Source organism: Vombatus ursinus, unplaced genomic scaffold (assembly GCF_900497805.2).
Source record: "Vombatus ursinus unplaced genomic scaffold, bare-nosed wombat genome assembly UNPS02014779.1, whole genome shotgun sequence".
Lineage (NCBI taxonomy): Eukaryota > Metazoa > Chordata > Mammalia > Diprotodontia > Vombatidae > Vombatus > Vombatus ursinus.
Genome location: NW_020954557.1, coordinates 38,779,842 through 38,791,342, shown reverse-complemented (window position 1 = coordinate 38,791,342; position 11,501 = coordinate 38,779,842). Strand labels below are relative to the sequence as shown.

At 36.6% G+C, this 11,501-nt stretch overlaps 1 long non-coding RNA gene across 1 annotated transcript; it reads right to left on the bottom strand.

Moving 5' to 3' along the window:
- Positions 1-2,009: 2,009 nt before the first annotated feature.
- LOC114045680 lies at positions 2,010-11,090 on the bottom strand. The gene is made up of 3 exons (XR_003569419.1): positions 10,918-11,090; positions 10,152-10,225; positions 2,010-2,087 (listed from the first exon to the last, which is right to left on the bottom strand). It is a non-coding gene; the product is annotated as an uncharacterized LOC114045680 (long non-coding RNA).
- Between the last annotated feature and the right edge of the window lie 411 nt (positions 11,091-11,501).

Genomic DNA, 11,501 nt, shown 5'->3' with positions numbered 1-11,501 from the left:
GAGGCTTTGAAGGGTTTTCTCTTTGGAAAAGTAACTTTGTGGGGCTAGTACAGCTGCAAGTCTCCTAGATTTTTGTTTTTCTTCTTGTGTTTGCATTCCTTTGTGCTTTTAACACTTTCAAACATTATGAGAGACCCTGGGTAGATAATTTTCCCTTGAAGTCCCTTTATACTTTTTTTTATTGGGGGGGTGAGTGGAGGTAAAGAAAGAAAGAAACTTACAATCCTTAGGGAGGGATAGTTTTACCTTGCAAACAGTGGAAATAGGATTCTTTTGTCTCTCTGATTTTTCTGTGACTTGTGAAGCCCAAGGTTTCAAAAATGGCTCAGCAGTCACCTGAAAATGAGGCCTCCACAGAACCTAAGCAAATGAAAATTTGGTCTCAACAGCTCAAAACTGTTAATAGATCTGAATTCATGTTGTCTGAATCAAAAATATATTCCATTAGGTCAATTTGATCAAGGTTAAAATTTACCAGTATATCTAGTGTGAATGGCAAGATGACCCACTATATAGCTGACTAGACAAAAATTTTTCACATGGGTAGAACTGCTATCCGTCCTCTATATAGTTTGATTAGTAGGGATTTAAAGAACTTGGAAAGTATGCCCCCCAAAATATTTTCCCACACCAAAACATTTCCACCACTGAGTTCTCAAATTCTATCATTCATAATTCACTCTTTTGTGCTAAGTTTGTCCTGTTTCTATAATTGCCTTGGAAAATGAAAAGTTTTTTTTAAAGGGGGGATGTGTGGGGTATCTTTCTAGAGATAAGTTACTAACACCCTGGTATAAATACATTTATCAGATCACTTCCTGCAGGAGAATACAAGGCTATAGGAAATCAGTGGAAGACTAAAGTGCTGTTGCAAAAAATGGGGGTGAGAGTGAGAGATGAGGATGGAAATGACGAGAGAGGAAAGAAAGAAACAGAAAGGAAACATTCCATAATTTTGTTTGGGACCCTTCTTGGACACAGACTCTGTGAATGATGAATGTAAGTGAAAAAGTACTCATAGAAGAGTTCAGGAATCTAGTCAGCTGAATTTCCAGTGATAATCTTGATTGCAAGATCTAGTCACAATTATTTTCTTGGATTTTATCCATGTTATTTTTTATTGCATCTTTAATTCTGTCCTGTGATCTGTAAAGTACAAGGTGTTGTTTTAGTTTGTTTTGTTTTGTTTTGTTTTTAATTGGCCATGTAAAGGTGTCTGTTCACTTTCAAGCAGATGGAACCCCTCAGGATAAATCAGCTACACTTGTACTTTTGTCTGAAAGTTAGGGCTGAGAGAGCACTAAGAATTTCTGAGTAATGTATGAATCACAGAGAAGAAATATGTTGCCTTCTTTCCCTTGGAGGGAATGTTAAAAACTGAGCTCTTTTGATAACATAACAAGGTCAATAGGTTTTTGAAGCTTCATTGCTTTGCCTTAACATGCCTCTTGTCATGGGGTAACAAAAGTATTTATCCCCAAGGACTGGCCAGGAGAGAGTGAGTCTCCACCCCTTGCTTAGAGTTTTTAAGGAGCTGGAACCAGTTGATCCTGGCTCTCTGAGGTTCCCAAGTTGGCTGAACCTACCAAAGGAGGGCCCAGGACTGGGATTCCTCTTGCCCTCACATACGTCCTCAAAACTTCATAGAACTTCCTGTATGTATAGAAAATTGGCTTAAATGTTTGTCAAATTATTCGCATCACCAAACTTAAGGTCTTCTCTTCCAACTTGCGTTAATAAATAGTCTTAGCTGCTTAACAAAGGAACTAAAAAATAAAAAACATATTTCATATATTTGCTTTCTTCCACCAGAAATTCACAGAGACAGTGAGCCTTAGCTTTTCCAGTCTTCCTGATAATCTTCTTGCTAAATTTATTTGAACAAATGTATCCTGAGGGCTAGAAGGAAAGATATGAGATACAAGACCCAAGTCATGGTGTCCTTTTCTCAGCTGAGGAATTCCCCAGTCAACTCCTAATACTTTTGACTTACCATAGGATGTTCTAGGACATACATTCTCTCCACCAATTTCATGTTTACAAATTTCACAGTAGTAATCTCTCTGAAAGCAATGGACTTTGGAACCCTAAAAAAAAAAGATTGTATCAGTGTTGGAGATATAATTTTAATCTTTGTTAAAATTTATACATGAATAAAACTTGACTTTTTGCAGAGACCTATGAACCTGTGTTCATCTGCATGAGAAACTTGATAAGGACTGCTAGATTAAGTCAGATGGGAAGCTGTGTAGGGGAGTATTATGTCAACTATTAGATTACCATTGAAAGAGAAAAAAAGAATATATTATAGCCATGGTTGGTTTCTGTTCCATACTCCAAGAAAAAGGTATTTGGTAATGTTAAATTCAAGAGGGGAGAGCAAAAAAATCCTGTTGTTCGGTGGCATCTTTGCTGACAATTTGGAGGCATCCATCGTATTACTACTATAGTGTTATTGAGCTAGTTTTATTAAGGCAAATTTATAGCAATGTTAGAAATTAATACCACTCTTATTTCCTCCACTGCCTGGCTTTATTGAATGCCATGGGGCATATTAATCAGTAAAGCCAAGTAGTGCATGAAATAAAAGTATAAATTAACCTGTAACATGAATGTAAAAAGGGGCTTAATAAAATAGAAATAAATAATACTTTAATGATAATCAACCCAGCCTGTCTGAACTGAGCAAAAAAAGTGTGATAATGCTAAGTATAGAATCAAAAGAACCCCATCCATTTAAATAAAGCTACACAGAAGCATTTACTGAGATGAAATCTGCAGTCAGGGCTGACAATTCTTGTCCTTCATACCAGAAATGGTGCTGGGGTGCTTGAATTTAACAAATAGGGAACCCAACAGATAAATATATATACTACATAAAAAGAGATCTGAACAACTAAACTACTCTGGCTAAGTTCCATATTGGCATCAAAGGCTATTTTCCCCCCAGAAACTTTGTATAAGATCAGTATGATACAGGATAATAAGCCTTGGCTTTGGCATTAGAGGCAAAGGATTGAAGTCCTAGTGGCTATGTTATTTTGTTCATCCATACGACCTTGGGAAAGTCACTTAAGTTCTCCAGGCCTCACTTTCCTTATCTGTAAAATGAGAGAGTTGAACTAGATTTCCTCTAAGGTCCCTTCCAGGTCTAAATTTAAAATGCTATGAACTGGGCAATTGCTAGGTTTTTCCTCCTTGTACTCTGAGACTTTTTAAAAAAGACAACTGGTCTGCCACACTCATTTATTGTAAAAAAGTTCAACATATATAGTTGAACATTTAACAATATATATTTTCTTGGGGCAGCTAAGTGATGCAGTGGAGTCAGGAGAACCTGAGTTCAAATCTAGCCTCAGATACTTGACACTAGCTGTCTGACCCTAGGCAAGTCACTTAACCCCAATTGCCTCATGGGAAAAAAAATTACATACATACATGTATATATATATGTGTGTGTGTGTGTGTGTGTGTGTATGCATGTATATGTATATATGTATATATACACACATATAATTTTAGCAAATAAATTTTCAGAATTCTTTCAATCATTCTAAGATGCCTGCTATGTCCCAAAGCCTTTTAATATCAGCATTACACAATGATACTATATAATTGAGGAACCTTAGAATACCATCTTCCCAGAAGAATTAAAATTGTAGGTCCCCCAATTGGGAAATGGAAAAACACACCCAGGGTGTGATCAGGCCACAGCATATTTCTAATCTTCACTTGCACCTGAGAAATAGTAGATAGGGTACTGGATTTGGATTCAGATTATGCTTGATGAGCTATGTGACCATGGAAAAGTCACTTAAAATCTCTAAACCCCAGTTTCTTTTTCTATAAAGTGCAAATAATAATACCTATAGTACCTATTATACCTCTAAGGGTAGTTGTGAAGCTCAAATAAGATGACATATGTAAAGCAGCAGGCAAACCTGAAACTGCTACATACCAGCAATCGTTATTATCATAAGAGACATCATCAGGTGCACATATGAGTGAACCTGTTATATAGTAAGAATGAAAGACAATAGATGGCCTGCCTAAGAGTTTGAGCTACGTGGTGCAGTGGATAGAGCACTGAGCCTGCAGTCAGCAAGATCTTCATTCAAATCCAGTCTCAGACACTTACTAGCTGTGTGACCCTGGGCAAGTCACTTCCCCTTTCTCAGTCAGTTTCTTTGTCTGTAAAATGATGATAATGGTAGTACCTAACTCACAGGGTTATTGTGAAGATCAGATGAGATAATATTTGTAAAGTGCATTGCAAACTTTAAAATACTATATAAATACTAGTTATTATTAATCATTATCATTATTTTGGTATCCTTGAGATGTTCTAAGAACCAGAAGAAGGCCTTCTATTGCATTGAGTGGGCCCTCTGTTTACAAAAGGACATGGATGAGAAATACATAAAATGGGATGTTGTGGTGGGATTGAGATCTGCATCAATGAGAAAAGACACTCATCCTGAAAAGAAAACAGATCCTTTCCAGTATCCAAATAGATATTTTCTTAATTAGGGTGTTATTTATAGTATGGTTCCTACAAAATCATATTCAAAGCTACCTCAAGAAAGCAATCTTAAAACCAATATGCTTCTGAGAAAACTGAAATAGCTTCCAGCCTGCCTACAGCTAGTCTTATTTACAAATCTGAACTTTCACATGCTTTCAAAATTGGTAATGTTTTCATCCATCAAAATTCTTGCCCTTCCATGTTACTAAGATTGACTAACTCACAAATCAAAGAGCAAATAAAAGATATTCCACATATATAAGGTATCATTATTATTATTATTATTCGCAGAATCTCAAATGTACAACTAATTCTACTTACTCTGCAGGGTTTCATTCTGAGAGCATTACTCCAATGGATCTGGGAATTCACTGATATGTGTACCCCTTCCAATAATGCAGAGCACCCTCTCCATGCCTGCCCCCCATCTGATGTGATTCATCTTGTCTATGTCTTCCCATAAATCTGCCAGAAAGGGTTCCCAGGCATGCTGAGGGCCACTGAATTCTCTTGATATTACCAATGAAGTCATGGGCTAACCATCAGTTATCTGCTTGTTCTTACTAGATAACCAGCCTATCTTTTTATCTGGCCATATGTTTCTCTGATGAAATCTTTCATACCACTTCTCTCCGGTAATGTCTTATCTGTAAGGTGTTTCAGCCTATTCAGGCTCCCCAAGAACCCCTCCACTGCTCCTTGAATAATCTTCATCCTCAGTTTTTTGGAGATTATGGTACTTCTTGACTCACAACCATATAATATCACTGAAAGAATGTTGCTATTAGAGGAAAAAAGATAGAAAATTCCGTAAAATTCCTCCTAAACATAGATATTTTTAAACCTTAATTTCTCTACCCTGTTCTTAAAACCATAATTTTGCCATTATGAGCAAGATACTACATTAGGTTTCATGGGAATTAAAAATAGGAATAAGATACAGTCTTTGGTAGGAGAAATGAGATAAACAAAAAGAAGAGAGGGTAGGAAGAGGTAAATGACATGAAGAGCTTCTATAAGCAAAGTGCTAAGTGAGAACAAAGGAAGGAGTGGTCACTTCTAGTTGGAAGCTCAAGGAAGGCCCCAGAGAGAAAAAGCACTGGAGTAGGGCCTTCAAGAATGTAAAGGGTTTTGATAGGTGCAGATGGTAGGAAAAGTCACTCCTGGTAAGACAGGCACAAGCAAAGGAATGTAAATAAAAATGTATGGAGTGTTTAATTACATAGGATTTCCTTGTGAAGTTAAAAAAGATAATATACAAGAGAAATAATTTGACTTTGTTGTTGTTCAGTTGTTTTAGTCGTGTCCAACTCTTCCTGACCGCACTTGAGGTTTTCTTGGCAGAGATACTAGAGTGGTTTGCCATTTCCTTCTCCAGCTTATTTTACAGATGAGGAAACTGAGGCAAACAGGATTAAGTGACTTACCACGGGTCACACAGCTAGTAAGTGTCTGAGGCTGCATTTGAACTCAGGAAGATGAGTTTTCCTCACTCCAGACCCAGCATTCTATCCACTGCACCACCTAGCTGCCCTAAAACCAATTTCTGGCAGAAGTGGGATTTGACATTACAAACTCCTTAATCCCGAAATTTTCCAACCATTTTATATATAGTCATTAATGCACAAAATTAGATCATAGATTCAGAACTGAAAAGGAACTCAGAAGTCATCCAGTCCAACCCTTGGTTTTACAGAAAAGCAAGTCCTATTGCTTACAGATAAAGGAATTGACACCTAGGAAGATTAAGTAATTAGCCCAAAGTCCTAAGTATAAAATACAGGATTTGAAGCCAAGTTATCTGATTGAAAAACCCAGGGCTGTTTCCACTGTAGTACACTGCCTCCTCATTGACAAGAATTAAAACACATTTTGGGGCAGTTAGGTGGCACAGTGGATAGAGCACCAGCCAGCCCTGGAGTAGGGAGGATCTGAGTTCAAATTTGACCTAGCTGTGTGACCCTGAGCAAGTCACTTAACCCGATTGCCTCCAAAAAACAAAACAAAACAAAACAAACAAACAAACAAAAAAACCCCAGAATGTTTGGTCCTTCACGCAATGTCCCAAAAATGGGATCAGTGGATTCAGAAAGGAACTTCAGTCTCCTAAATTCCAGTCTGGTCTTATACACGCTAGAATACTGTGCTCTGTTATGAGCTATCAAGCCCAAATCTCAAATGTTAATACCACTGAAAGCCTGATAGTTTTAGTAGTTTCCTTCGAAAGAAAACAGAATTTTTGTCTTCCCTGAATCTTCAGCTGGTATTATATACCCAGTGATGCCTATATGATTGTCAGAAGCAGAATAAGAGAGGATTATTACATGCTACTCATAATTTCCACTTAATTAACCGTAAAATTTAAAACAAGACAAGAGATAATATTAAACCTGTACTGATATCAAATAAATTCTCACTAGCTACATCCTCAAGGCTACATCAAATCTCATTGTTTTGATTTTAGGTATCTAGGTGTTCAACTCTGAACACATTAGTAAGTTAGCACAGAGATTATGTGGCAATTCAGTTTTTCTGAGAAATAGAACTCAAATTAGAACAATATTCATCTTTGAGTTAAAAGAGTGGACTGAATACCTCACTGCCAAGTCCTCTCTCTTAATTTTCCTGGGATCCTAACAGGGCCATGCAATTTAAGAACAAATGTTGACCTTGGGTGACCTAAAATTGCAATAATACAGCATTTAGTCATTATCTATGTTCTAAGCATGTACGTTACAAAAGAAAACCAAACAACAACAATAATAATTAGGATAATAACCCAGCCAGCCCAGGAAACAACAACATAAAACAGTATGAGCTCCCCCTGCTGTTTCTACTGCCAAACTTAACTAACCTCTCAGGTTGCTGCGGCTTGTTGCCCTGATTTTGAGGCTAATTCATAAACAAACAGTAAACAAAACAAAATTAAAATATAAGCGGGCCAGGAAATCAGTGGGCGGGGAGGGGAAGGAGAAATAGGATCGTCGATGTGTTTAATACAGCAAGTAAGCTTGTACGTGGAGGAGGAGACAGCGAAATCTATCGCCTGGAATTCCAAAAGCTGCTTGAATAGGTTCCAGGGAATTTCAAAAATGGTTGTACCACTAGATCTAGACAGAGATATTTTTCCAAGGCTGGAATTACCATTTAATTGAAGTGAATTTGCCTACTGTGTAAAGCTCTTTGGCAGAATTGGGGAGGGCACCTCCATTAATGGCTAATCTTTGCCAGAGCTACGTTTAAAGTCTACCCAAGGCCCAAAAGAACAGGCTAAGGGTTGGTTTTACTTTGGGGTGGGTTGGCTTTTTTTTTTTTTGGCCTTTTTTTTTTTTTAAAGGAATGTATTGACATCGAACAGGAGGCAAGCTTAATATTTAGTCCAAGCGAGATCCCAGATCTCCTCGTGACGTTCCGTTAGAGTTCTGCAGGCTAATGAGTCAAACCATCTGTAGCACTCTGCTGGCAGATGTGTTGAACTTCCATACCATGGCAAAGTCTTCTAATAGAGGGGTCTGTGGAGAACTCCAGCAACTGCTTTCCCAGCAAAAGAGACCGTATAAACACCATGTAATCAAATTTACTAAGCATCTGATTATTAGTAAATCTGCCATTTGGAATACATTGTCTTTGCCGACCCAGCTTTGCTTTTTAAAATTTTTGTTTTTAAGGTATTATGGTTGTTTTCAGAGAAGAGTAAAGAGTGACTCATAAACTTTGCATAGTATGCTTCAAATAAATTGAAGAATTGAAATCTGTAGTATATTTCCATGAATACTAGTTCATTTTTGCCTACTTGCCAAAGTCATCATTCTAAAACTATTTGAAAAATCCCAAAGGGCTTTGGGAGAATGAGAAAAAATATGTTCAAATTCAAGACTTTTTTTTTTAATTTTAAGTAATGTTACAGTGCATTCATTTGGGAGACAGATTTCATTTAGAATTTTGTCGCATCATGAAAACTTTCATGTAAAAATAATAAACAATCTTCATAATCTAATAAATCCACATTTTAGTCCATTTAATTGACACTATATGAGCCATTATGTGAGGATTATAAGGAGCATCAAAATATTTTAAGCCATTAGGAATTATACTACAGTTTTTTAAATGACTCTGATGTCTATGCCTAATTTACATAACATTTGACATCCTCGTCATTTTAAAACAAGCATGTACAAAGTAAAATGTATTACTTTCTAAATAAGTATAGAATATTTCTCCTTAGTTTAATACTCAAATTTTTACAGGAGGCCAACTCTTACCATCAACTATCATTTCAGTGTATATGAGAACACTAATCCCTTGTCATTCACAAAAGGTGACTTCAAATGATATTTTTCTTTCTTTAAAAAAAAAGTCTTTTGAAGGTATTATATTCAATTAAGAATTGAATTATTATATTCAATTGCAAGAATTATATTCAGTTAAGTTAACTTGAATTTTGTCTCACAAGGTGCAAAAAAAAATGGATCACTACAGTATGCATTATAGAAATGAGGGACATCTGTTTGACAATTATAAAAAAAATTTAAACTTTTAAAAAATAAAGCTTTAAAAAGCCAACTAAAACTGGGTAACTTTATGGATTTTCTTCTACAAGAACTTAAGGTAAAACAAATATTTAACTGGTGCATTATGATTTAAAGGGTACAATAGTGTATAGGTGATCTTAAAAGACCAAAAGCCATGAGGTGATTAAACCGAAGGAAAAATATAAATATGTTGAGCAAGAATACATAGATTTTTTTAAATGAATATATACAGTATTTAGTTGTGCTCCTTTATTTTTAAAAGGTGTTTAAGAATAATGTTTCACAGAAATGCATCACATACAGACAAGATCACTAGCGATTTTTTTATCTACTAATATTATTCCATACATATTTCAAATGTATTTCCCCCAATAGGAAAATAAAACAAATAGACTGATTGTGACAATTCTTCTTCCTGCCTGTAACCTCCTAAAATTAGATCCACCTTCACACAATATTATTACAAGAAGTTTCAATTCAGGTTATCCTGACTCACTATAGCTGACCTTCATCAATATGTGTGACATTTAAAAAGAAAAGTTTTCTTTACAACCTTCAGCCTGCTTTTTGTTATAAATTTCTAACACAGTATTAGTAATAATAATTGATTTTAGCAGTAAGTAATAGAGTTATAAACAGCTCCCAGTATTTAATGAAAGAAATGCCTCAGACCCTGATTTTATTTATTAGTATTCAAGAGCTCTCCGCAACCCCACTAAGATCAGTTATGGCTTAATTAAACCAGAAAAGATGGCCTGCCAATGACTCTTTGTTCTTAAAATAAATACTGTATCTTTTCAATTTTCTTGCAAATCATCATAAATTACTTAAATTTGGTTGTATGTTGATTTGGCCCCAGGCCCCAAATCTACCTCCAAAATTAACCACATTTTGCCTTGACTGTTTATCAAATAATGTTCTTTATTTTTTTTAACAGTGTCCAATTACAAATACCCACTGAAGAGGTTTCTGCTTTACTAGCCATTTGAGAGTTATTCATCTCAGAGCCCACAGCTGAACCAATGACTGTGGAGGCCGAGGCATGGCCATGGTAGAAATATCTGCCGCTTAGAAATGAGCAAAGTTAGACTTACTGCATTTCCTTAGTGCAGTATTTGCAGGAAGGCTCCACCATCATTACATATCCTGAACATACAGTCAATCATATCTACAGATGAAAAAAAACAACAACAAAAACAAGGCTGAAAATTCACTGAGACAACAGTTTCTCCATCAATGATGCCTGGAAGGTTTCACTTAAATGATTTCTGTTTTAAGTCCTATTGAGAAAAGATGACATCTGTCTGGTCTTTACGTCCTCTTCCCCTCGTCCTTTCCCTCGCTTTTTGCCTATCACTCTATCTGTCCCTTTTCGGTCACACTGCAGTGATCTCCCATTATGATCATGAAAAGAATCAACCCCTTTCAACTATGGGATTGAAGGGCGACATGAGTGGGGACCCTCTGCTGCCACTAGCTGGCGCCATAGCTCCAAAAATGCCCTGATAAATTACAGCATATTTTGCTAATTACGGAAGATATTTTTAAATAGCAACAAGAAATATTTTGGATTGTAGATGTATAGCAAAAGTGAAAAAGATAACAATGAAAAGAAAATGAACATTCCCGTGCATGTCACTCAGCTATTGTCTTTAAAACACAAATGTTTAGTAAAAAGAGTTCATTTTAATTCATTTACTTGGTCTACCAAGGGGGAGATTGGAGGCTATTGTTTTCTCTACAAACCACCTCCTTTCTATATAAAACAGCAAAGATTTTCACATTAGGTTAGGTTGGGCTAACCTACATGAGCCGCCTTTTTATTATGCCTTTAGTCTAAGAGATAGACGTAGGACATACCAGGGTCACTCACACAAAGCTGCTTTACTGCTGCTGCTATTAATTCACCCAGCCTGTGCCTTTCCCATCCTCTCTCTCTCTAATAACGAGCTAACACTTTCACTTCTTGTCCATGGACACAAATTCTGGGAGAGGCCAGGTTTCCCGACTCAGATTTGGCCCCTCCCTGCCTGCCTTTAGCACAGGCTGCACACTGCCCTTCCAGAATCTTCCATCCCCAAAGCTTCTATGGGGAGGAGCCTGCCTCAGCAGCTAAGGACACATCGCTTCCTGCAAACAGGCTCCCCCTGGCAAACGCTCAGGAAGCAGGAAGATTTGTCCACAAAAGAAACTCTTGGCATGTAAATCAGATATGCTGAGATTTAGGCCAGAATCAAGTAAATCTGAGCATGCAAGCCAAAAGTGTAAACTTCCCCAGGAAATGTCCTTATGCAATATGAAAAAATATCTCTTTCCAAGGAAAATCCATATAACAAGCTGAATCATTTTTGCAAGGGAAGAGGGAATGGGCCAAAACCAAAATGAAATAAAATAACCAAACACAAGAATTACACTTTAATTCTTTTAGGCAGACAGTACGACTC